This window comes from Ambystoma mexicanum, chromosome 9 (genome assembly GCF_040938575.1).
Source record: "Ambystoma mexicanum isolate Mex_15411 chromosome 9, UKY_AmexF1_1, whole genome shotgun sequence".
Classification (NCBI taxonomy): Eukaryota; Metazoa; Chordata; class Amphibia; order Caudata; family Ambystomatidae; genus Ambystoma; species Ambystoma mexicanum.
Genome location: NC_090931.1, coordinates 97,001,952 through 97,028,851, shown reverse-complemented (window position 1 = coordinate 97,028,851; position 26,900 = coordinate 97,001,952). Strand labels below are relative to the sequence as shown.

The window sequence follows — 26,900 nt, the reverse complement described above, 5'->3', positions numbered from 1 at the left end:
AATTCTCCCGATGGTTCCCCCTTAGCAGGGGTACAAGACAAGGTTGCCCCCTGTCGGCGATACTCTTCGCACTGTCCTTAGAACCTCTTGCTGTGATGCTACGAGCTGATCCTGCAGTAGAAGGAATCCAGGTGAACGGTAAAGAATATAAGTTAGCCTTGTACGCGGACGACATTCTGCTCCACTTGTCAAACCCAACGTCCTCTGTTCCGAGAGCGATCCAGTTAATAGAGGAGTACGGCGTCCTGTCGGGATTTAAAATCAACAAATCCAAATCTACACTTTTTCCACTCCATGAACCATCGCCGGAACACCAGAGCGCCCTGGAGCATCTCGGACTGATTGTCGGAGGCCCGACATTGAGATATCTGGGAATTAACCTAACGCGACACCTCGACGGCCTCTACGAAGCCAACTTTCCCCACCTCCTCGAGGCTCTCAAGACCGATCTCAAGAAATGGAAACCGCTAACAATATCATGGATGGGACGCTTGAATGCGATCAAAATGGTGTCCCTCCCACGGTTTCTCTACCCCTTTCAGGTACTGCCTATCACAGTCCCGGATCAATTCTTCAAGCAAGCCAGAAAGGCCATCCTACACTTTCTGTGGAACGGAAAGAAACCCAGAATCCCCTACGATGTCTTAATACTGCCAAAAGAGCAAGGAGGGGTTGGCCTACCGGACATAGAGCGCTATTATCAGGCCACACAGCTCAGGATCTTAATCCCACATCTGCGAGAAAGGAAAGACCTCCAATGGGTCCAACTAGACAACAACGTTCTATACAATGTCACGCTGGCAGAGTGGTTATGGGTCCCCAGATCGAAGCTATCGAAGAAACTGCGCAACCATCCAATACTAGGCACGTTGTGGAACATATGGAGGAAGGGAAGAGCAATGTTAGGAGTTACCACATGGCCCTCGCCACTGAGCCATCTTTGGTCCCCCGGAATTAGGGAGGAGATCCCGGAACATGCCAGATATCAATCCTGGTTCGATGCCGGCCTCGAAAGGGTCGGTCAGCTGTGGAGAAAGGGGAAATTCATTTCGATAACGGAACTAGAGGAGGCCCTCCAAATCCACCCGATACCAGTTTTCCTGTATCTACGTCTGAAGGGCGTCATATCCAGAAAGGAATGGAAGGATACCACGCAGAGAGAACTAACGCCCTTTGAAATGATCCTAGACACGACTACTAACTCCAAAGGCCTAATAGCAAGAATGTACAGAGCCTTAATCACCAAAGACAACGCACCTAATCATCGTCTCAAAGCAAGATGGGAACGAGACTTTGCCAGAGAGTTCGACCAGCAAGCCTGGAATAAAATATGTGAAACACCAGCCAAAATATCAATCGCGGCCCAGTACAAATTGCACGCCATAAAATTACTACATAGATGGCAATACGACCCACAAAGACTGTCCAAAATGTTCCAGACCTCCAGCCCCAGATGCTGGCGACATTGTGGGATGAATGCCGATTACTGGCACATGTGGTGGGATTGCCCCAAAGTCCGCATCTACTGGCAGGAGGTCCTGGGATGGATCAAGCAGCTGGATGGCATAAATAGGGAACCGTCTCCCCTCCTGATCCTGTTTGGCCTTGAGGAAGATGAAGACGAAATGACAAGAGTGAAAGGTCTAATATCTCCCCTCCTACTTGCGGCAAGAGCTGCCCTTGTGATAAAATGGAAAGCCCCTCGCCTGCCCAATAAGAGGGACTGGATACAGATCGCTACAAATATCTACAATATGGAAAAAATAACAGCCATACTACATGACAAAGCGGCGCGACAGGAAGAAGTCTGGCTCGACTTCACCACAAAATACATCACACGCTCGACCATGGAAGATTCGACCCGACAGGGAAACTGCTCCTGACCCAACCCACCAACCATTGAAAACAGAATGACCCATTGATGGCAACCCTTGCGTGTCACAGACCACACAGGAGAACAATGCTCGTAAAAGGATCCAAGACGCGCGTCACGCAGCTCATTACGACCCGAAACACTAATGCCCCGAAGGAAGTGGACATGAGCGATAGGGATAGGGAGGGAGGGGGGGAGGGAGGGGGGTCGGGGAGGTTTTTCTTCTTTTCTTTATCTTCTTTATTCTTTCGTCCTTTTGCTTTCTTCAAGAATGAGGAACGTTAATGTTGATAAATGTTGTTAAGGTGGAAGTGGAATGTCTAACGAAGGTTCGCCCAATGCATGATGTATTCCCACCTGTATGTTCATATTTCTTGTTAAAAACCAATAAAAGCCAAATTTAAAAAAAAAAAAAAAAATACATATAAAATCAGTGGTACATGCATAAACCTCAACGACTCCAGGGGGACCAAGGAAAAATGTTAAGGCAAGTACCTCAACACTCACTCCAGGACAGTTCTAGGAAACGACGGGACAAAGTCAATAGGAAAATCAGAGGTTACAGGGAAAAGGAAAGGAAATTCCAGTTCTACCTCAGAGTCAGAGAGAAGACAGCAAACTATCTCAGAGTACACCAGAGGAAACAGTCTTCAAGAGCGCCACTGTCAGGTTCAGACCCAGTAAATCCCAGGAAGAGATGCAACACACCAGGATTTGGGTCAATAGAAGACTATGGCAAAACAAATGAAGTGCACCTGCATAAACCTTAGACCACGGGGACTCCTGTCCATAACTATCACAAATAACCCACCAGCCCAGGGTCGAGAGGCAAGTAGTCATGGTTTTCATTGCCCAAAAGTTGCATCAGGTACTCAGAAACAACCCAGTGAGTACAGCTCTTCTTTTACAAGTGCAGTTTACAGAATCCAATCACCCAGGGACTTGAACCCTGGGCCAAAAAGAAGAACAAATAGTAGCTTGAATAACACCACAATCCTGCAGAATCAGAAACAGGCTCCAAAAGTTAACGATCCAAAAATCTCTTTTTTCTGTGGTCTGAGAGCGTGGTGTGGATATGGGAAGGGATGTCGTCAGATCTGCGAACTATGCAACCATGACTTTGTTCTCCCCACCCGCCCCCTCAGCCCCCATCGTCACAAATGAACAAGTTACTTTCTTACCTGGTAACGTTCTTTCGATGGGATGGTCCGACGACGTATTCCATATCTATGACATGTAATCACCACAGCTGTGCTGCTTCGGAAACTTTTTTTGGCGTCTGCGTCCTGCGTCGATGACGTCGATGCGCCGAGGACCTCCTTCGACGTCCGATGTCATCCGATGTGATAAGTAGGACGCACGACGCCCGTAGCCTCAGTTGTAGTTTTTTCCCCCAGAACGTGTGACATTAGTCAACTGCCAGTCAGACACAAAGCCTTGCGGAACGTAAGCTGCAATCGCAAAAGAAATTCTGCAGCGGGGAAGGTAGGGCGGGAGCGATATGGAATACGTCGTCGGACCATCCCATCAATAGAACGTTACCAGGTAAGAAAGTAACTTGTTCTTCGAGGGGATTGGGTCCTCCGACGTATTCCATATCTATGACAGACTCCCAAAGCAGTACCAGAGCAAGGAGGAGGCAAAGAATTTAGAATCAAAATTTAGAATTGCCAATCAAATAGCAGAGCAAAGGACCGCCTTGCCAAAGGCCAAATCCTGTCCTCGGATGGAATCGAGGGAATAGTGACGTACATATGTATGTACTGAAGCCCAGGTGGCAGCATCACAGATGTTGCGAATAGGAACACCCCTCTGCAGGGCAGTAGATGCAGCCATACCCCTGGTAGAATGGGCCCGCAAGCCAGCCGGTGGGTCCTTACCCGCCAATCGGTAACACTCCGAGATGGCCAAAATAATCCAGCGAGACAAAGTCTGTTTCATCACAGCTTGTCCCAAACGCTTTCCAGCATAACCAATAAAGAGTTGATCGTTCACTCTGACCCGGGACATGCGTGAAACATAAAAGCTTAAAGCTCTCCTAGGATCAAGCTTATGGGGCCTCTCCTCTTCCTTACCAGGATGCGGAGGAGGATAGAATGCCGGAAGAACAACCTTCTGGGCCAAATGAAATTCTGTCACTACCTTCGGAAGAAAAGAAGGACGAACTCTAAGGACAACCCTGTCCTTGTGAAATACAGTGAAGGGTGGCTTAACTGAAAGTGCCTGTAACTCACTCACTCTGCGAGCGGAGGTAACCGCAACTACAAACACAGTTTTCAGAGTTAACAGCCTCAAAGGGCAAGAATGTAAAGGCTCAAATGGAGCCCCCATAAGAAACTTAAGAACAAGGTTTAAATCCCAAACTGGCACCAGGAAAGGTGACGGAGGGAACACATTAGTGAGCCCTTTCAGAAACTGTGAAATTAAAGGGATTTTAAAGTAGGAACACTCTTCAGACGAGCGCTTAAAGATGGACAGTGCCGCCAGGTAACCTTTAATGGTACCCACTTGCAAGCCCCTGTGGGCCAAAGAAAGTAAAAAGGACAGAACCATGGGGATGTCACATGCAAAAGGATCCACATTCTGAACTCTGCACCAGTCGCAGAACTTACGCCAACGGCAACGGTACAGAGACTTTGTTGCTGGCCTTCGGGCCGAGAGCAACACCTCCATCACGTCTTCAGGGAGGTCCCAATCTTTATACCTCAACCTTTCAGAAGCCAAGCGTGAAGGTTGAGGGATCTGACCTCTGGATGGAGAACCTGACCCCCCTCCCGTGAGAGCAGATCGTCTCGGTAGGGAAGACGACGTGGAGGACAGATGGACAAGTCGAGAAGGTCCGGGTACCACGTCCTCCGAGCCCACGCCGGAGCAATGAGGATCATCCGGGAACTGAACTTCCGTAACCTCGGCAGCACTTGCGGGATGACGGGGACTGGAGGAAACGCCCACAGCAGCGGGAATGACCACTCCACCACGAACGCGTCTCCTAAGGCTCCTTTTTGGAGGAAATTCCCGCGAGCAGAACTTTTCGCACTTCCGGTTGACACTGGAGGCGAAGAGATCCACTTGAGGGGTCCCCCAAAGGGCGAAGATCTCCAGGAGAATCTCCTGAGCCAGCTCCCACTCGTGAGAGATCGTGCTCTGCCTGCTCAGAGCGTCCGCCGTCACGTTTTCGTCTCCGGCCAGATGAACTGCCGAGATCGAAACTTCCTGCTGGATGGCCCAGAACTCGAGCTGCATCGCCTCCCTGCACAGAGGAAGTGACCCTGCCCCTCCCCTTTTTGTTGAGGTAGTGCATGGCCACTGTGTTGTCCGTCAGGATCAGGACATTCTTTCCTCGCACAGTCAGCAGAAAAGCCTTCAGGGCTAGCCTGACGGCCCTCAGCTCCAACAGATTGATATGGAGTCTGGACTCCGACGGAGACCAACGACCGCTGACTGTCAGCCCGTTGGCATGAGCTCCCCATCCCGTGAGGGATGCATCCGTCACGATCGTCACCTCCGGCCAGGGAAGCCAAAATGGAGCCCCCTTCATCAAGTTGCCTTCGACGGCCCACCACAGAAGGTCCCGGGCGACCGAGGGCGGCACCTGAACCGGGTCCGACATCCTGCCGGAGGACTGCGACCATTGCATCCGAGTGCCCACTGCAAAGATCTCATCCGCAGGCGAGCCTCTGGCACCAGAAGAATGCAGGATGCCAGGAGGCCGAGCAACCTCAAGAACTCGAACGCTGGGAGCGTCTGGGCATGCTGAAACTTGTGCACCATCTGCTGAATGTGAAGAGCCCTCACCTGGAGAAGAAAACACTGCCCCAGGGAAGTGTCGAGCACTGCTCAGATGTACTGGCGCCGCTGTGTTGGCGTCAAATGGGACTTCTTTAAATTGAGGGAGAAGCCCAGCCTGTGAAGGGAGTGGCAGGTGACGGACAGATGATCCAGGACTTGCTCGGGAGAGTTCCCCCTGATCAAGCAATCGTCCACGTAGGGGTAGACGTGAATCCCCCCTTGCCTGAGATGCGCTGCCACCACCACCATGAGCTTGGTGAAAACCCTCGGGCGGAGGTCAATCCGAACGGCAGGACCCAAAACTGAAAGTGCGAGTCGCCAACCGCGAACCTCATGTACTTCTTGTGCTTGGGATGGATCGGCACATGGAAGTAAGCATCCTTGAGGTCGAGAGACACCAACCAGTCCTGAAGCTGAAGGGCCTGGAGGACTTGAGAGAGAGTAACCATCTTGAACATGTCCTTCCTTAGGAGTTTGTTCAAACCGCGCAAGTCCATGATGGGTCTCAATCCCCCGTCTTTCTTCGAAATCAAAAAATAAGGGGAATACCATCCCTTGTTCCTCTCCGCTACAGGCACCAGTTCTATGGCGCCTTTCTCCAGCAGGGCTTGAATTTCCTTCGCAAGGAGCGGATCCGGACTCTGCAAAGAGAGGTTCCTCGGTGGATTGTCGCGAGGCCTGTGCCGAAAGGGAAGACAGTAGCCGTGGGTTATGATCTCCAGAACCCACACATCTGAAGTAATGGCACGCCACTCTACAAGATGCTGCGCCAGCTTTCCCCCAACCGGCGAACCATGGGACATGGCCTCATGACTGAGTGGTAGCGGCTGAGGCGTTACCTGAGGGCAAAGAGGCAACTGCCCGAGCGGCCTTGGCACCACGGGTACCCTGTCGTCCACCTCTGGTACCCCTGCGTTGGCCTCTTTGACTGCCAGCTCCTCTCGCTTTACTGAAGGACGAGTAATAGCGAAAGGAACCACCCCTCCATTGCTGTCCCCTAGGACGAAAAGGCGGAGGTTGGCGAACTGCAGCGCCCAACGACTTCGCTGCAGCTTTTGAGGTCTGCAACCTCTCAAGGCTCTCGTCAGCCTTGCTGCCAAAAAGGTGTTCACCGTCAAAGGGCATGTTGAGGAGCCGGGACTGCACATTAGGAGCAAACCCCGACTTCCGCAACCACGCAAACCTGCGTATCACGGTGCTCGCCGTCATGGACCTGCTGACGCATTCAGCCAAGTCCACACCCGACTGAACGGACTCACACATGGCATGCTTACCATCCTGGACCACAGCAAGGAAACCATCCCGTTCGTCCCCTTCGGGAATATGTTCAGCCGCTAACGCAACACAGTTCCACAGTGTGTGTGTGAAACGACAACGCACAAATGGAGTTGGCCGCCTGAAGCGCCATACCACCAGAAGAAAACACTTTCTTCGCCCAACCATCAAAACGTTTGTCGTCCCTATCAGGAGGGATGGTAGGGTACGACGCCTGCTTTGCTGGGGCCGTGGCCGCCTGCACCACCAAACTCTCCGGAGTGGGGTGTCTGGTCAAGTAGCAGGGGTCACTACTGGCTGGACGGTATTTTCGCGACAAGGACCTGCCCACCACTGGGAGACTCTCCGGAGCAGTCCAAGCCGCCGCCACCCTTCTCTGTAAAGCCATATGGAACGGCAGTACCGGGTCAGTTGGGGGACCAACATCAAGGATGTCCGTGAGATCATCCTGCACAAACTCCCCTGTGGGAGCAGACCATCCCAAGTACTCAGAAACCCTAGCCATAAGGCGTCGGTACGAGGAATCAGCATGAGAGCCAGGCTCAGGCCTACAAAACTCCACCTCCGGAGAGGTGTCCAGTCCACTGGCATCATGCAGTGACTGCCTCAAATCGTCAAACTGACGATGGCCCGAGACAATTTCATCTGGAACCTGACTAGGAACCAGGCCATCAGAATCCTCATCCGCCTCCGAAATATATTCCAGGTGGCGAAAAGAAGGCACCCGCGAGTGCTTGCTCTTAACCAGAGTCTTCCTAGGGGGTTCCCCCGTGCCACGGGGTACCTCCGAAACCCCGGCCTCGAAAGGCGTCGATTGAATCGGCGCCAGCGTCGAGACAACAGGTATCGGCGCCGAGAGGATCGGCGTCGACGTCGAGTAAATCGGCGTCGACGTCAGATGCAGCGCCGCCAGCATCGGCGGCGTCGACAGTCCTTCGACTACCTGAGCGTCGACGACTTCCTCGGAGCCGAAGCCTCGAGAAAGCCTGTCGACGCCCTCGACGCCTCAGACGCCGATGTCTTCTTTGAAGACATCACATGTGCACACGGTCTCGAACGTGTCGAGGACCGGGACCTGGAACGGGTACGTCGAGAACGAGTCCCCTTGTCCGAACGGGACCTCTCCCGTGACTCGTGCCGACCACTCTTGCGAGCGGTGTCTCTCGACCTCTCACGACCGACCCCACTCGGGGGCACGGACGGCTTAGTACCCTGCTGAAGTGGGAGAATGGAAAACCAGACTCCCGTCCTTCACCTCTCGCGCTTGGCCTAGAGGGTCGCGGCCCAGACACCCGCCACGAGAAGAGTTTGCCCATTTACCAGATGACCAAATACCCTGGTACAGAAACATACGGATGTGTCCATCTGCCTGCCCAACAGCCCGCACTGGCCATGCCGACACCTGCGGCACGGACCAACTAGACTGAAATCTACACATCGTTAGAGATGCCATGACGACCTAGATAACGGGAAGCACCGCTGAACTATTATACACGCTGAACATTTCCACACCAATCTACACGAAGAACATACTCAGTGCTCTGACGTAGGCGACAGGCTTATTCACGGACGTACATCTTTATTATTTTTACATAGGCTTTCAGAATGCAGAAACGCAAGACGCACCATGAGCTCATTTATAACGCTTGCTCACGCTTCTCTTGAAACCCGTTACCATCATGAGAGATATAATGGAAACACGATACTGGCCATGAAACTGTATGCCACTATAACCTAAAGCATCCATGCACTAAATGGATTACTCGTGCACCAGGCCCAAGTAGGCCTCAAGCAAGAGTTCCCGTGGACATTAACAAAGCAAAAGTCAGGTTGCTGAGCCTGCAGAAAGAACCCAGTGGAGCAACCAGCCAAGGTCGTAATGTTGCAAACCCACAGTCAAGAAACAAATCTTCAAAGGCACGATGTTGCAACCTCGCACTCCACGTACCAATGTTAAAATCATATCTGCAAATTAAACCAGACATACAGTGGAAAAACAATATTAATTGTGCAGAATTATGCCTCAAACACGGTCCCTCCCCACGTGACCAAGCCGAACCTGACGAGATGCCAAAACCCAGGAGAGAAAAGGCGTCTGGGTACCTCGCTACGAGACGCAGGCCGACACACTTGAAAGGCTCAATGGACACCTGCTACAGTGGGAACGGTCAGTCTCCCACCTATGAATAAATCCTCACATTGCCTGCACGTACCCATATTGAAACACTGTTGCAACCACAGGTGCACCGTGTGCTGGGAACAACGGTGGTCCCAGGCTGGGGAGCTCACGGATGCACCAATCAGAACATGAGGTTCTTATCTCAGACGTCAGTAACGTTAGCCAATCCTCAGGGGTCTTCATGTAACAATTCTTATGTATCTAATTGTAGGGACAACCCAGATATACCACCTGACTACATCTTAACCACTAATATCATTCTCTATATGCGTACTATACTAACCCCACCACTCGAGCAACCAATCAAGAGTGGCGATAGGTTCTTTTGGTAACTTTTTGGAATGACGCAAGTAGCGCGTCATAATGTAGTAAAAAGGGCCTGCGAGCCCCACTATTGTGTGTGTGTCAGGACGAACGCGTACGCTCCTTGACCCATCCCTGCCGTTTGCATAATAAACGACAGAAGTTGCCTTGCTCCTTGTGTGTGCCTCATACTCTGTCTCGATCCGAGATATACACGGGAGGAGTTGGGGCCTCCCTGCCCGGAGGTCTGCGGACGGCCCGGCCGACCCCGGCAGAATCCCCCCCGACAAGTTGGAGGCACTGCTGAGATCTGTTTAAGATCGACTTTTATTTTTTATTTTTCCAGGCACTCCCGTTGCGGGGAGGCCCGGCGGCGCGGCCCCCTCTGCCGTTGCCCCCTTCTGAGGACTACAGGACCATCGCGGAGCTGCGAGAGGACCGGACAGCGCAATCCGGATATTGGCCCTCGGGAGCCGGTTGAGAAGTATCCCGCCCGCGGTCGGCGAGTGTCCAGACGTGGTCCAGACGAGGGGAGGTGGCGAGCCGCTTGGAGGGGTGCACGCAGTCGAGCGGCCCTGCATCGAGGGAACTTGGTGAGCATGACACGCACAACAAGCAATGCGAAATTGTGAGGGAGGGGGCGGAAGTAAATAAGGGAGGAGGGAGGTATTGTAAAAAGGTGGGGTGAAGGTTTAATTGAGTGATGATAATGGAATGAATGGTAGTGAATTGAGTGCGAGAGAAGGCGGCTAACGTTACGCGAAAGAGGGGGGCAGGGCACGAGAACAACACGTGCAGACGCTCGCAACAAAAAGCTAACGTTACGCGAAAGAGGGGGGCGGGGCACGAAAACATCACGTGCAGCCGCTCGAAAGACACTGATTGGCCTAAATCGCGACTACGTGTGAGGGTGGGTGTGTGTGGTTTCCTACGATTTGACATTTATCATTCAATGAGTAGATGAGGTTCCCTATTGTTCGAGCAAGAAACTCGATAGGTAGATGAGGTTCCCTATTGTTCGAGCAAGAAACTCGATAGGTAGATGACGTTTCCCTGTGGGCGGTGGCTAGTTACGTAGTTGCCCAAAACGGAAGATAATTGGCTGGTTAAGCCCTCCTGTTGAGGGGCGTATCACACGCGAGGCGACGCAGCGTGCGCAGTCCGGTTATAGTATTGATGAGATTACCTTGTTCCAGGAGAGACAGGAAGACAGCTGTAGGGTTAGCGGGGTAGATTGCAAGTGTATTTTGAATTTAAAGAACATAACACGAATATACCAGTAGTTCGAAGAAATAGGTGACGTCACCAGTAGGGATTTAGTAAGATATCGTGAACACAAGAAGCTTTGGGTTTGACATTGGTGGGGAAGAGAAACATGATAAAGGAGCGGACACGGAGATAAACGATAAACGAGTGGATCAAAGAGGAGAAGGGGAAGGGGGCGTGGCTGCGCACGGAGAACGCCGGCCACGGCAAGTGTAAAGGTGGGAGGAGAACGGGGAAAAAGGACGACTGTGTAAGATCGTCGTAAGGGGTACGCAGCTGCAGGGGGCTGCGTGCGCTTCGGCCGCAGGGGGCCGTAGGGGAAGGAATATAATATAACATCATAAATATATTTGTTTTATAATTTTTTTTTTTTTTTTTTTTTTTTGTGATTATTATCATTGCATAATTTGTCAAAGGATTGTCGTAAGTCCCCACACTTGCGGGGCAAGGTAAGCAATAAAAGGTTGTATGTTGCAAACTGGTAGCAAGGGGAAGGGTAAGAAAGGGTGCGCTAGTATGTCATACGGGAGAGGGTTGGGAGGGTGGGGGAATACCCTCACTACCCCACTACAACATATATGCACCACACTGCCACCACATAGGGAGAAGTTAATTAAGTACAGCATAGAGTGGACCCAGGGGACGGACAACAAAATGTTGACACCATGGCCGCCTAATGGTAGCTTTGACCCATATGCCCAACATTCACTATTAAACCATCTGCACAATACATACAAGGGGAAGAAGTTGGCAAACCATGTGGAGGTGTTTAACTTATGGAGGATGTTCCAGGGGTCTAGACCAGGACCAAATGGAATGTTCACTATGGGGGAAACACCGGAAGAAAAGGAGATTAAGAAAGAAGGAACGGATGGGGAAAAGGAGAGTGAAGGAACAAAGAATATGGGGAATGAAAAACTGGGTGGAGGAAAGGTTGATAAATTAGCTGACATAAAACAGGAACCGAGCAATGAGATACCCTTAACACCGGGAGTGAAAACAGAGGGGGGAGGGTTGTACCCTTTAAGAGAATTAGGAGAAATAAAAGGACAGTTAAGGGCGGCTGAAGGATACTCAAACCCGGCATACAGCCCTCCACCATATGTGGCTCATGGAAAGATACCAATGGGGGACGGGAGGAGAGAAGAGCAGACTGTAGAGATAGGAAACGATGAGTGGGTAGCTGCACAGATATTGTTGAAATTACGAGGATCACTAACTGGAGAGGAAAGGGAGGCGGTAAAGAGAACAAACGAGGATAGTGAAAGAGAGAGTGAAATGAGGGGAGAGGAGCTGCTACGGCAGAAGGAAGAGATTTTGGAGGAAAGATTAGCTAAACTAAGGGATGAGCAGAATGAACTGATAAAACAACTTGAGGGGGAGGAAAGAGAGAGAGTGAGGAAAAGGAAAGAAGGTAAGGACGAATTGGAAAAATTAAGGGAGCAAAGTGAGGAGAGAAAGAGGGAAGATGTAAGGGTAAAAGCAGCAGCAGAAAGGGTATCAAGAGTAGTGATGAGGGAGAAGAAGAAGGAAGAAGAAGAAAATGAAAAAGAAATGGAAATATGGAGGAGGAGGATAATATCAGAGACAGCTAAAAAATATGAAGAGGGGAAGGTAATAGAGAGTATAGTAGAAAGAGAAAGGGTGAAATGGGAAAGGAGGAGAGAGGATGAAAGGATATTGGAACAGATGAGCAACGAAGTAATGGAGGAATTAAAAAGGAAAAGAGAGGAAAATAGTAGGGAGATGGAGGAGAGGAGTGAAGGGGAGAGAGAAGAGAGTAAGAGGGAGAGTGAAAGATGGGGAGAAGTATATAAAAATAGAGAGGTAGCAACAACGTCAGCACTAAGGGGAACAGGTGGTAACAACGGAAAGGAAGAGGGAGACCTAATAGACTTAAAAACTGTAACAATAAAAGGAAAAAAGGCAGAGTGGGGGGCGCAATTTATGAATGATTTTTGTAGTGAGGATGGAAGGAAGAGTGAAAGGGAAAGCTTAGATAAGCTATACCTCACTAGAACAAACATAGATTCGCCATGGGTGAGTAGAAGATGGGAGGAGATGGAGAGAAGTAAGGAGGAAGTGAAAAGAATGGGAGAAACACAAACTAACGAACACACGCCACCGACGCTCACCAACCAACACACGCCACCCACATCACCATCACGCTCTCTAACGCCACACCCCACATGTTCAACAACTGCACGCTCTCTGCACAGAATAAAGCTCGCACCCTTCATGGACGAAGTTACACCTTATGCATGTCGGCTTAGGGACCTCCCTAGTCGCAGGCAAGACAGGCAAACAGACGTGCCAATATTGAACACAGGAAAGGATGAAAAAAGGGGAAAGGAAGAAGAGGGAGGTAGGAGAAGAGGTAGTAAGGAAGGATTTGAAGTAGTAAAAGGAATGGGGGAAGAGGAGGGGTGTGAAGAGTTAACATCATGGAGCATAAAGGATGACACAAGACAGAATGTAATGCCACTGCTGGAGAGAGGAGGGGTTAGACCACAATATGTACCTTGGAAACATACGGATAAGGAAAACATAAAATGTAGGCTCCCATCATTAAGTGGAGGTGCGGGTAAATGGATATATGAAATGGAAAAACACACCGCAGGACAGAAACTAGCAGTGGGAGATGTTAAGGGCCTGTTAATATCAATATTAGGGGATAGAGCGGATGACATTTGGAAAAGAGCGGGATTCCATGGGGTAACAATAACAAACACATCGCATGATGGAGCACCATTTGCAAACTGCAGACATGCGCTATGGCAGGCACTAAGAGTGCAGTACCCAGACACATCAGACATAGGAGCCATTACTTCCCGTAAGATGGGTGAGAACGAGGATCCTGTTGATTATATCCAGGATATTCAAGAGAAGTGGCGCATGGAAACTAGAGAACAATGGGACAAAACACCAGCCATATTTTATCATATACTAGTACAAGGGCTCCCAGAAGGAGTTCAGAGACAATTAAAGAAAGTAGTGGGGATGGAAGCAAAACCATGGCCGGAAATACAACTGACTATAGTACATCACTGTAGAACATGGCAAGGAAAAATGAAACAAAAGGAAGAGGACAGGAAAACAGAAGAGGCCAAATTAGTACAGAAAAAACTTACTAAATATACCATGGAAGGGGCACTAATAACTGCGCCAACACCAATGGCCCAAAGCCCAACGCAAATCCCCCCCGACACTGCGACTCGAGAATCGCCAGCATTTTCTTCCCGAAGGAAGCCCATTCCTCCGGCGTCGCACAGCTGGTGGGGTAAGCGACGTGCCGGGCAGAGTCCTCCGAAGAGGACCTGGAAGACGACCGCTGTCGGTGCTTCCGAGAATGCCTCGAAGAGGCCGAGGAGTGGCGAGACCGACTCCTAGAAGGAGACCCACGAGACTTCCGACGATGACGCGCAGAGTCTCCTCTCGAATCATCCGTCGAAAGCCCCGCAGACTTCGACTTCCGGGGCTTGGACACCCGACCTACCGACAACTTCTTCTTACGTTCACGTAAGGCTTTGGACGTGAGCGACTGGCAGTCGATACAGTCATCCGTGTCGTGGGCCTCCCCGAGGCACCAGAGGCAGGCGTCGTGCGAGTCCGTCACCGACATCTTGGACCCACACTCCCCGCACTTCTTGAAGCCCGGACGCGGGGTCGAAGACGAAGTAGAAGACATCTTCACACAAAGGATTTTCTCACAAAAACGAACCGGTTCGAAGAAACGAGAAGAACAGAACTCCAAAGAGTCGAGGCGTTAACCGAGATTCACGAAGCAACACGTTCGCGGAAAAAACGGAACTGAGGCTACGGGCGTCGTGCGTCCTACTTATCACATCGGATGACGTCAGACATCGAAGGAGGTCCTCGACGACAGCGCATCGACGCAGGACGCAGAAAAAAGTTTCCGAAGCAGCACAGCTGTGGTGATTACATGTCATAGATATGGAATACGTCGGAGGACCCAATCCCCTCGAAGAGGTGGTGCTCAGGACATTGAGTGTTGGGAGGCCTATTGATGAAGGGGGTTTTAATACACCTATTTACTCGGAGGTTGATGGAGGGACGTGATCTTACCCTTACATTGTAGGTCTCCACGCCGCTACCCCAACAACATAAGAGAACCCCCATCCTCTATTAAGCTGACAATCATGGAAAAAAATAACACCCAGACAGCTTGTGTTCATTACGTGCTGTCAAAGTTTGCCACTCGGTATGAATATAAAATCAGAAGTGTGAATGCTTAGTTCCATTCAGAGTAAACATGAAAACGCATCCAAAGAGGCTGACTTGAAGGGACTCCTTCACTTAAATCTGTCTCGGAGAAAATGGGACCTTTGACAAGCTATACCTACGTTATAAAATTCAGTAAGTCAGCCAAAAAATGTAAGTCGTGTAATCCAGAAATGCTCGGGAAAGGCAAAGGAATTTACAAGATTATCATGATCTCGGGAAAAACCCTGGCGATAAATCAAGTTGAATAAGAACTAACACCTGCACAGTCTAATATCTTGGAAGTACCAGGATAAGCACAGGGTCATGCATGCAAAAAAATCTCTTAAAAATCTTGAAAACATTCTAAGACAGCAAGAAAGGAAATCAAAAAACTTTTAAACCCTGAGGAATCTTACCATACAAGAATCCCTTGCAAAAAATAAACATGATTGTAGCCCCCAGTGGCTACTAAGGGTGCTACAACTAAAGTGGTTATAGATAGATTTTCTGAGGGGGAAGAATGTCAGTCTGGTGAGGGGTCCCCGGGCCGACAGGTAATAGAAAAGCCATGCAAGGCATCGAAATTTCGGTCTACAAGATCCAAGTCCATTGTGACCCAATGTCAGAACGAAGCATCAGAGAACAGGCTGCCTGTTAAGATTCTGTGGATGGACAAATAAACAGTCTGTTCGACAGTGCAAACTGAGGATACACATTTATTCTTCCCTAAGCCCTCTAGTGAAATGAGTCCGCTGGGTAGGCTCCAAAGTAACGCTCAATTTGGCTCAGAAAGCGAAATAACAGAAGCACATGATATAGACTAACAGGGTAGCATCTATGCATGAGAGAATGCAGACCTTTGGTTCTATATTGCGCCAGAGGGCGGAAGAGCAAACTAGATCCAATGACATTCAGCATTTTGAGGGGCACAGAACGGCACTGCATAAAGGGAGATGACCGTGAAGAACCCTCAATTTCGATGACCTCTTTAGGTCAGAGGGGTGGAAGAACTATCAAGAGGAACAGTGCTCCAGTTCAAATGTGCCCGCATAGATTGCTGGCTGAGAGTGTTTTTAAAGATGATCGGCATCTTATAAATAGATCCAATATCCTTTCTTTATTTTCTGAGGTGCATAATCTAAAGGCCATTTCAACCAAAGACAGAGTGCATTTCATCGTTACTGCTGGTACTAACTTAGTCACACTGGACATTGGATCTAAAATTGTGTTCAACACTATTAAGAGAAATCTCTTCCAATGAGGCAGTTGGGCTTCAATATCATGATATTGAAGCAGATATATAACGATTGTTATGGAGAAGAATGTTACTGGTGAACTGGGCTTAGATGTGGGGGAACAAAATTGTAATCTATTGGCAAGGGAAATAAAAATGTCCAATAGGTGCCGTATGTTTTTGTTCCAGGTAAGGAGGTTCAGGATTGGTCATGACTGGCAGGGACTGTGCAAAATAAAAACAGAAGCCCTACCCGTTTGAATAGACTTTAGTAACACAAGCTCCTTTGACTTAGTTTCTTGGAATTCTAGCGGGCACATAAACCTTCTCACAAATCGGAATTAGCCTCAATTTTACAAAGACAGCATTATTTCTTTACAGGAAGTATTGTTATTGAAGCGTCTATGGTTGGATGAATACACAACCTGCTTCTAGGCTTATGCATAACTGGAATCATAGGACATTCAACAGGGCACATTAGCAGTTGAATTTGCTATGTCAGTGCAAGGGAGTGCACATTACCTCCTCCTTGTTAATACAGGCCACAGGCCTTGTCCACAGGCCCTCCCCCCCCCCTCTGTGATGTCCCCTTGTGTCCCCCTTCCCGCATACAGCTGTTGCCCGTTTTGCATGATTCTTCTACCCTGATGCCCCCCTCCAGCCTACTTCTACAGTAGTCTGTCCTGATGCATTCTGGCTTCACCATCACTGTCTTGTGGTCAATGCTCGATTTGACTTTTGTGGACTTCATTGATTCACGGTGCGTCACCCTTTCTCAACTCTCATGCTGGACTTCCTTTGCATCTTGTACTCATGGTGGCCCTGAATCATGCTATGCCCATCTTCATCTTGTATCCAGGCTTGCAAAATTATGTTTTACTACTGACTTCTGCAATTGTATTCGCTCTCCCCTCTTGCTTCTCCACTCTTTTTGACTGCTTACTCTGTTCTGTTCTCTTCTCCTCTCCCTTTTCCAATCTCCTCCCCTCCTCCCCTTATTTTCTCCTTTTTTAAAAACGTATTTTATTGGTTTTGATAGAAAAAAGAAAAAGAAAGCGTGCAATACAACAAGAAATCAACATTGGTTTGAACTGGGGAGGAGACGGTGAGGGGGAAACAAGGGGGGGGGAACGAACAAATCAACAACAGTCTTCATGTTGTAGCAAACTTACAGTGGACGGGTGGGTTAGGGGCAATGACCCAAAGTTTCAGGAAGCAAGAGGGGTCAAACACAGGGGTGGTTCCACCAATGCCGGCATCCGAGCAGTGTCAATGCAGTGGTGTGGGACTTCAGGGGGGTTTGTAGTCAGCGCTGAAGCGTATGTCTCTGAGGAGGGCCTTCCATGATTCCAAAGTGCCACCTTCGGTTTCGCCACTGTTCGTGATTCCTTCCTGCCAGGCCCTGGTTTCAGCTGTTGTCCATCTCTCGAGTTCTTTGAGCCATCTCTCTTGCCTGGGGCCCGACGGCGTCTTCCAGGCCATCGCTATTGTTCTTTTAGCCAGGATACATGATATGTCCATTAATTTAACAGCGTGCTTGGATTTGCTAGGTCTGGGGTAGGTCCCCAGGAGGCACTCGCCAGGAGTCCATTCGTATCTTGTCATTCCGGCGTCCATGCAGGTCTGTTTGGCCTTGGACCACAGTGCCATCGCCTTGGTGCAGGTCCAGAACATGTGAATCACATCTGCTTTATCATTCCCGCACCAGGGGCATGCAGGGGAGGATGTCTTATTGAAGGAGGCAACCCTATGTGGGGTCATGTATGTCCTGTAGAGAACGTTCAATTGGATCTGGCCAAACCTGGTGTTCCTGGATACTTTTTTGGGAAATATCAGCGCTCTTTCCCATTCTTTATCTGGAATCGGGGTCTCAAGGTCCGCCTCCCATTTTGTCCTCAGATCTTCGCATTTAGGGTTGGTTTTATCACATAGTCTGCTGTAAAGCCTGGAGACAGGTCTCCAGCCGTCCGAGAGGTCATGCATCTCTTGTAGCAGAGGGTCAGGGGAGGGCTCCTCCGGCCATCCGGTCCATTGTTTCTTAGCAGTTTGTTTGAGGCGATGGTACCAGAGGAACTGGCCCGGGGGAATTCCATCGGCAGCCTTAAGAGATTCGAAATCCCTGAATTCTCCCTCCTCATACATGTCGCTCCATGTGTAAATGCCGGCCTCTTCCCACCTCCTTGCCGTAGAGATGTCTGCAGCCGTTCGACAGGTGTCTGCTAGGATGGGATTGTCCGGAGAGTATGGGTGTCGTATTCGCCTGATGCAGCAGGACCTGGCCCATATCTTTCTTCCCAGGTCAATCACCATGGAGGGGACCGGGGGTTGCCATGTAGGGTGCCATAGGATCTCCTTGGGGATCACATTGTCCAAGGGTTGCCTCAGCAGTTCGGTCTCTGCTGAAGGCTCATCCGAGAGCCATCTCGTTATGTGACTCAGCTGGGCAGCCAGGTAGTACAACTGGAGATCCGGCAACTTTATTCCGCCTTCTTTGTGTGGGAGAGAGAGGACGGACAGCGACAGTTTATGCCTGTGTGGACCCCAAAGGAAGTCCCTGATGATGGCCTCCAGCTTCTTGAAGAAGGACGGTCTAATGTAATGGCAAATGTTTACGAAGAAATACAGGAATCGGGGGAGTACGATCATCTTGACAATCGCTGCCCTGCCCACCATGGCCAATGGGAGCTTGGACCAAAACTTTATAGAACTTCGGAGACTCGTGATGGCGGCCTCGGTGTTGTGTTCATGCATGAGTAGCGGGGTGTGGCTTATGTTGATCCCCAAATAACGGAACTGGACCAGTTGCCAGCTTATTCCTATCTCTGGGAGATTGTTTTCCGGAATGTTGCGTAAGCCCGCCAAGGGGAAGGCAGAGGACTTATTCCTACTAAAGCGGATCCCTGAGTACTTCGCATAGTTGTCCAGTATCTCCAACGCGGTTGGCGCGTTAACTTCGGGGGAGCTTAGGTAAAGAAGGACGTCGTCTGCATACAAGGATATTATGTGGTGTGCATTGCCCACCTTAATGCCAGCATCGAAAAGCTGCTGCCTGAAGTATAATGCAATCGGTTCCAGGCCCAGTATGTACAGCATGGGTGATAACGGGCAGCCCTGCCTTGTTCCCCTTTGTATATCCCAAGCCGCTGAAACCACTCTTCCCGTTCTTACTCTCGCCGTCGGGGAATTGTAGAGGACCTCAACCCACCTGATGAAGCCCCCTCCAAAGCCAAATCTTCTCAGGACCTCCCTGATCCACTCCCAGTATATGGAGTCGAAGGCCTTGATGGCGTCGAGCGACAACACCGCCAGGTCCTCGTCCCTGTCATATGTTTCGGCCATTACATGCTGCAACCTCCGGAGGTTAGCAGTGGTGTTGCGCCCAGGAACGAATCCGTTCTGATCTTCGTGAACGATGGAACCCACCACCCTGGCTAGCTTGCGGGCCAATATGGATGTGAGGATCTTGGCATCGTAGTTTAGCATAGCCAGAGGGCGATAGGACTCACAGTCGGTGGGCGATTTGTGTGGCTTGAGCATGGGGACTATTATGGTTTCCTTCATGGTGTTGGGGAGAATCCCATCCGTGTGTGCCTCCTGGTAGACCTCGTGGAGAACTGGGGCAAGGATGGACTCATACGCTTTATAGAACTCAGGTGGGAGGCCGTCACTGCCAGGGGCTTTGTTGTTGGAGAGGGACCTGATTGCCCCTTGAACGTCCTCAAGAGTGATCTCGGTTTCCAGCTCCTCTCTCTGCTCGAGCGAAATGTGGGGAAGTTCTATCTCCTCGAGTGTGTCTATGATGTCTGCAGCAGGAATCTGGGTCTTGTGGGTATACAGTTCTGTGTAGAATTTAGCAAAGGCTTCATTGATCCCTAGCTGAGTCGAGTGGGATGACCCATTAGCGTCCCGTATCTCCACTGGGAGATGTTTGGGGTGTTCCCGTTTGCAGAGCCATGCTAGTAGTCTTCCCGGTTTGTCCGATTCTTTATGAGATCTGGCGGTGTGCGTGGCGAAATCAAATTTTTCCAGTCTTTCCCATGCCTGCTGACATTCTGTGCGGGCTTCCTTCAGCTTGGTCTCTGTCTCCATAGAGTTGTCGCATGTGGACTCCAGTCGGGAGATCTCAGCTTCCTGTGCTTCCAGGGTTCTCCGCAACTGCCTGCGAGTTCCGCCGGCTCTCGATATGATTTCGCCTCTGGTCACCACCTTCATTGCTTCCCATAATGTGCCCCAGGAGGGGACCGAACCGATGTTGTTCTCCAAGTATTCTTCCAATTTTTCGGCAAGGGTTTCCCTGAACTCGAGGTCCGCAAGTGCCGCGGTCGGCATCCTCCACATGGGGATCGGGGGTCTGGGGCCTCTCATTTGCCATAACATGGTCAGTGGGGAGTGGTCGGAGATCGTCCGCCCCAGGTATTCTGTGGTTGCTATGTGTGGGGTAAGTTCCTTATTGATGAACAGATAGTCAATTCTTGTGTGAACTCCGTGTGGAGCTGAGTAGTGGGAGTAGGACCTGTCGGTCGGATGGTGTTCCCTCCAGATGTCCACTAAGTTGAGTTGCTCCAGAGTTTCCCTCAAGGCACCGGATGTGAGGCTGCTCGGGCGTGGGGGGGGCAGCGATCTGTCTGCACTCGTGTCAGCAACACAGTTGAAGTCCCCTCCCCATATGAAGGTGCGGTCCCGGTACCGAGTCAGCTTCGTTATCAATGTGGCGAGGTACGCCGATATCCCGTGATGAGGGAAGTAAGAGTTGATGAAGCAGACTGGGGTTTGTTCCAATGTGCCCCAAATCGCTGTGAATCTCCCTTCTTTATCTTGTTCACTTCCCTCCATCTGGAAGGGGACGTCCGGGCTTATCCATATTAGCACCCCTCTGGCGTATTTAGAGTAGGGGGACCCTCTAACAGTCCCAGCCCATCGGTCTGCAATTTTAGACATGGCCTCCGTCGTGAGGTGAGTCTCTTGAAGGAGTGCAATGGAGATTTTCTTCCTCCTGAGGTAGGACTGTATACGATTGCGCCTGAGGTATGAGCCCATGCCCCGCACATTCCAGGTCATTACAGTAAGCTGTGCCGCCATCCGGTTCGAGTTTCAGATTTGGTGTGGGACTCTGGGGTCCGACTCCACTTTAGTCTTGTTCGGGTGGGCTGCAGGGGGGATACCACTGCATCTCGTTCATCGGTGTCATGTCCCAGACCCATCTCGGTCTGCGTTGGCAAAAGAGGCATGAAGACTGTACAACTAATAAAACTAACAACAAAACTTAAACTGGTGCGCCCAGCAACTACAACATTGTCGCGGTGCTCAGGCGCTCTCGAGCCGTCGGAGCCCATCCGGGAGTCGGGCGCGAGCTGGGTCAGGCGGGTGCCCAGACCGGGTAAATACTACGCTGGGGGTGGGGCAAGGGCCTGGCGGCAGAGCCGAACGAGGCCGTTTCCAAGTGAAAAAACTGTAGTTGGATTATCTTCTGTATTCCGGTCTCACGTGCGATGTTTCTTACATGGGGGTCGCTGGGGGGTTAGGTCTCAGTCTGTGAGTTGTCCTTGCCATCCGCCAGGTTATTATCCTCAAGCCACATGTTGGCCGCATCTGGGTTCTCGAGAAATACCACTCTCTCCTTGTAGACAACCCTTAGGCGCGATGGATAAAGTAGTCTATATTTTAGGTTCAGTTGTCGGAGCCGGGCTTTTATCGGGACAAATGAGTTCCGCTCTCTTTGTACCTTCTGCGTGTAGTCCGGATAAATGGAGATTTTGGAGTCTCCTCGCTCGATGGGGCCCCCCTCCCTGGATCGCCGTAAGATAGTTTCTCTGTCCTGAAAGTTCAGTATCTTAGCGATTATGGGTCTGGGGTGCGATCCGGGGGGAGGGCGCCTCTGAAGGGATCTGTGGGCCCTTTCGACAGAGAATCCCTGGGTCAATTTGCCGGCCCCTATTTCTTGTAGCAGAAGGGTTTCGACGAAGGATGTGGTATTTACTCCCTCGTTCCCCTCCGGGACCCCCAGGATCCTGATGTTGCTCCGTCTGGCCCGACCTTCGGCCTCCTCCGCCTTTTCCTCCAAAAAGGTGACTTTCCTCTTCAGGAGGACAACTTCGGACTTTATGGCTGTGATGGCCGTGGAGGCTTCCTCTGCCGACTGTTCAACGGTCGCGACCCTCTCCGTTAAGTTGCGAGCGTCTTGGCGGATCAGTTGAATATCGACTTTGAATTCGTCGATCTTGGAGTCTATATGCGTCTTTAGCGAGGCTATAGCATCAAGTATCTGAGAGTGGTTATCGGCCGCCACCTCTTCGCTCGACTGGGCAACTTCAGAGGAGCTGGCCTTGGATTGAGTGGGGGTCTTCGCCCTGGTGGAAACAAAGGAGTCCATGGTGGCGGCTCTGGTCTTGTTCTTGGCGGCCATCTTGGGGCGATGGTTGCGGGTGTTTTAGGCCTCAAAAGTTAGTTCACTTGTGAGATCACTGGTGGGGCCCTTCACCTGGCCAAATATCGGGCCGTGAGCTGTGGTCTGCCCCCGTGTGTGATGGTGTGGTCCGTAGAGGTGGTCTCTAGAAGAGCGGAGCCTCTCTTTTGCTGCTGCCTCTCCCCGCCGGGCCCTGGAATCCGTTGGGGGAGGGGGTACCCCTCGCAGGCACCGCTATGCTGTGCGGGGCGCCATCTTGGATCCAGTAAGAACGGGAGGGGGGGAGAACCGATTCAGGGCCACCGGAGTCTCAGGGGGGTCCAATTTGGTGGGCCCAGCAACTATTCAGGTGCAGGGCTGCTTCGCCCAACCGCTCGTTCCTTTTCAGAAGTCGGGGTCGCACGCGAGCCGGAGAAAAAGGATCAGGAAACGGCGTCTCGGCCGGAGCTCGGCGGATCAGCTACCGCTCGCCATCGGCGCCAAGCCACGCCCCCCCCTTATTTTCTCCTATGCACTTACTCTATCAGAATTGTCCCTGGACCTAGTAGGACAATGTAAGTAAGCAACCTTGTCTGTATCCCCCCACCTACTTTTTTCCCCCGCCCCCTCCAGCACTATCTGAAATGTTGTCAGGCCTAGTACGATAGTCGCTTGTTTGTTCCTCCCCTCCCTTTCTGCACCCCTCTCCCTCACCTTTTGTTTTCTCTGGCTCTAACAGAAATGTCTTCAGGCCTAGTACAGTAGTCACGTGTGTTTCCATGTCCTTCCCACTCTCCCCCTCTCTCATCCTTATCTATGTCTTAGCTCTTGCACTATCTGAAATGTCGTCAGGCCGAGTACGATAGTTAATGTCACATCCTTACTGTTCATGGCCTGTAAGAATGTCATTGTATTTTCCCTTGTTCCCTCTCTTGCCTTGAAGCGCTTTGAAACACATTGTGTATAGGCGCTATATAAATAAACTATCATATCATATCATATCATTTACTGGCAATGGGAGTTTGTCCATTAGACAAGCTCGCAGGAAGATTTCTCTCACATTTTGTGAGTTGGCCAAATCAAAACAGTAAAAGGCACGTACTAGTGGTGGTTGACTTAAACTCCACGTGCCCTTCGGAAGATGAGCATGTGATTAGCTTGACCTACTTGCTGGCTGGGAGTAGGGGGGGGGCACAAAATGGTCTTCAAGTCTTTCACTAGGCTTGTTTAAATTGAATGGAGCAGTCCTGGGGGACGTGCAAGGGGGCCCCAACTAGCAAAGAGACTGTTCAGTTAGTGCTGGATTACATCTTCACAGACCAATATCTTTATAATAGATATAAAAAAATGCAGGTCATCGAAACTCCCTGGAGTGACCATAACATGTTGCAATGTGTCTTTGCACTTTATATAGTTAAACATTTGGAAGCTGGTCCACACAATTTAGCTGTAAATGGACGGAAGAATTTCCTGGAACACGGGTGCCATAAATAGGTTTAACAAAAGAATGGCCAATATTATGGGAGCTACAAACCATAATTGGAAATGCAATACGTTTAACATATCTCATACTTTATGGGGCACTTTGGGAGGGAATAAGCTTACGGATAAATCAAGGGGAAGGCCTAGTAAGAACACTCATGTGCATGACCCAATAATAGCAGAGGAAAAAAAAAATACAAGAATGGTGTTGGGAAGGGGCCGAACCAGTCACACACCCCTAAGCGCTTTAGAGTAAGGCCAGCAGAATTCGAAACACTATGATGGGCCAGGGGCGAGGGGGAAGACAGTGGTATGACCCCACCCCAATATAATCAACCCACATAGTGTAGTCCCAGGCACGAGCAAGACTGCCATTTTGTATAGATGTTAGTAACCATAGTTTGGAGACCAGGCTTGCACGGTGAATGCAGCATTTCATGCACTAGGCCCTAATTGCAAAAAGAGGGAAATCTCAAACCATGTCCGAGCTCCTGTGAGGACAACCCACACCCCCAACCACCATAAAGTCCATTCATTGTTCTAACAGTGTTGCAAAGATGTTTCTCAATACACTAGGAATGTGCTCTACAAGGCTGCGATCATAGACCGGCAACCGGTGTGCATGTTATCTCACACTGGCCAAAGCATGACCAGGCATGGCCCATCCCAAGGCGACCACGAGTTATAGCCCATATAACTGACTAAACCTCAAGATCTCTGAATTCCATGGCATCAGGTGCCCTTTGACCACGAAGCCCAAAGTAACAAGTCCTGAAATGTTCAAAGAGGATGAACATTGCATGTCTTTCAGCTACAATCGCATGATTTGTATTGCGAGGTGCTGGGAGCGATAAATTATAGTTCAAAACGAGGGTGGAGACTTGGAGCCAGATGGTGTGGAAGGGAGTGAGTGAAATGTGCGTGTGGAGGTTAGAGTGCCCCAGAACCTCCTTTGTGCCAGTCTTAAAGCCTGCCAGGTGCACAGTTATAATGATAAAGTAGAATTGTGTTAGGAGTGTAGTTATTTGATCTTTGACCTTCGTCGGTGAGAAGAAGATCTCTGAGGCACCCACGTGATGGAAGACGGACGGACTGGGCTGGAACCAATGACCTGCCATCCCTTATGAGGCAGGCAGATCCTGTAAAGGGGCACACCAACCTGCCATGCAGGTTTTTACTGCATGTATTGCGTCACTATGACTATGTGTCTCCTCTTAAGCCTCCATGAGCATTCTAATGTGCAAGTTCGGCTTAACCAAGAGGGTTTGCCATCCCAGAAAATTCCTTCAAAGAATTGTTTGCGGCAGGGGTGCATTATTGGACCCCTGCCTTTTTTTTACCTCTATTTTTAACCTCTGTTTCTGACGTTTGGGAAGCCATTGAACACAAGCTTCCTTCATCTCTGCAAAACTGGGAAATTGGAGGCCAATATGGTTAGCTTAAGCAGATGATTTTATACTAGTAGACTGTACTCCACTGGGCCTGCAAAGGTTCATTGATTCTTTTGACATTTAATTGACTAAAAGTTAATGCAAATAAAACTATAATGTTGACACTGACAGCGAGTAACAGGAAAACAGATTTCAAATGGAATGTTAATGTGACACATTTGGAAAGAGTGGATAACCTGTATCTCCAATAATTGGTAAACCCAGTCAGGGTTATAGCACTGCATACAATCGGCATAAAGCCAAATACTGTACATTTTCACTGAATGCCTTAGTTATGCTTTATATGGGTAAAGTCATACCGAAGTTAACTTGCGGTATGGAAGCGTTACAATGTTGGGTGTTAGAAATGTTAACTAAGCTGGAGAGCATAATCTGCAATCTGGCGTAAATTGATGGGTATATCCAATGCTATTCCTTCTGTTGCCATTCAATACGAGCTTGGTTTAAATGGACTTAAAGCAAAAAGAACGTGGACATATTTAGCATTCTATAACAAACTTTTGATTGGATGCTTAAGCACCTTATATGAAATATGAAGAGTTAGGAGCCTTCACTGTAATGAGAGCAGAAAGGACAATGAACAGTTTTACTGATTATTGTGATAATGTGCTAGGAGACATAACTTTGACCAAGGATTACTTTAGGGATGACCCTGAAAAAGTGAAGGTGGCGCTGTCTCAATAGGACTGGTGCACTACTGTGAACATATATTATGGCTTTGAAAGTCAGAGCACTAAAGCCATGAACACAAACGTCAAGGCACCATGGCTCCATACTTTTCTGTGTACTAAGGCAAGATCGAATTTTTTGCGATTCAGATGGAATTTATATTCTTCTGAGACGCAATGAAATTGTCCCTGAAGAAGCACATTGTCGCTTTTGTAAGAATGTGAACGAAATGGAAACCCTGAAACATCTGCTCATTATCTGCCCCAAACTCTCCAATTTGGGCCTTATTTTTTTTTAGAGCGAACACACAATACAGTTATTCATTAGACCGGGATAGTCTCTGGATGAATTGTTTGAAAGGCACTTCAACTTTACTTGCTTTAACTGTTGTGGGATTTTTAAAATCACACGCACCTTGAAGATATAACTGTAGGAAATGTTTGAAATGTTTCATTATGTATGGTTTTTTAAATATTTGATGAATGTGATGAACTGATTAAATAGTTTTAGGTTATTTATGTGAGAATGTATTTACATGGTTGATATTGTTGTTTTAATTTAACTTTTGTATTGTTAAGGTTAAAATTGATGTTTAAATTGATGTTTGTCTCAGGAGCACAGCTCAGGGGCAATGTGCTCGCCTTGGAAGCAAGATGACACGGAGCAAAACAGGTTCGGTCCGCGCTTAGAGACCTCTGGGTATTAAGCGCATACAATTTAACCAATAAATAATTAGTAAAAAATGTTTTAAGTAAGTCTCGTTGATTTGTGAG

The 26,900-nt window shown here is 49.5% G+C and overlaps 1 protein-coding gene across 4 annotated transcripts in view; it reads right to left on the bottom strand.

Moving 5' to 3' along the window:
* USP28 (ubiquitin specific peptidase 28) overlaps positions 1–26,900 on the bottom strand; it is a 977,853-nt gene that overhangs the window by 622,391 nt on the left and 328,562 nt on the right. The window lies entirely within an intron of this gene.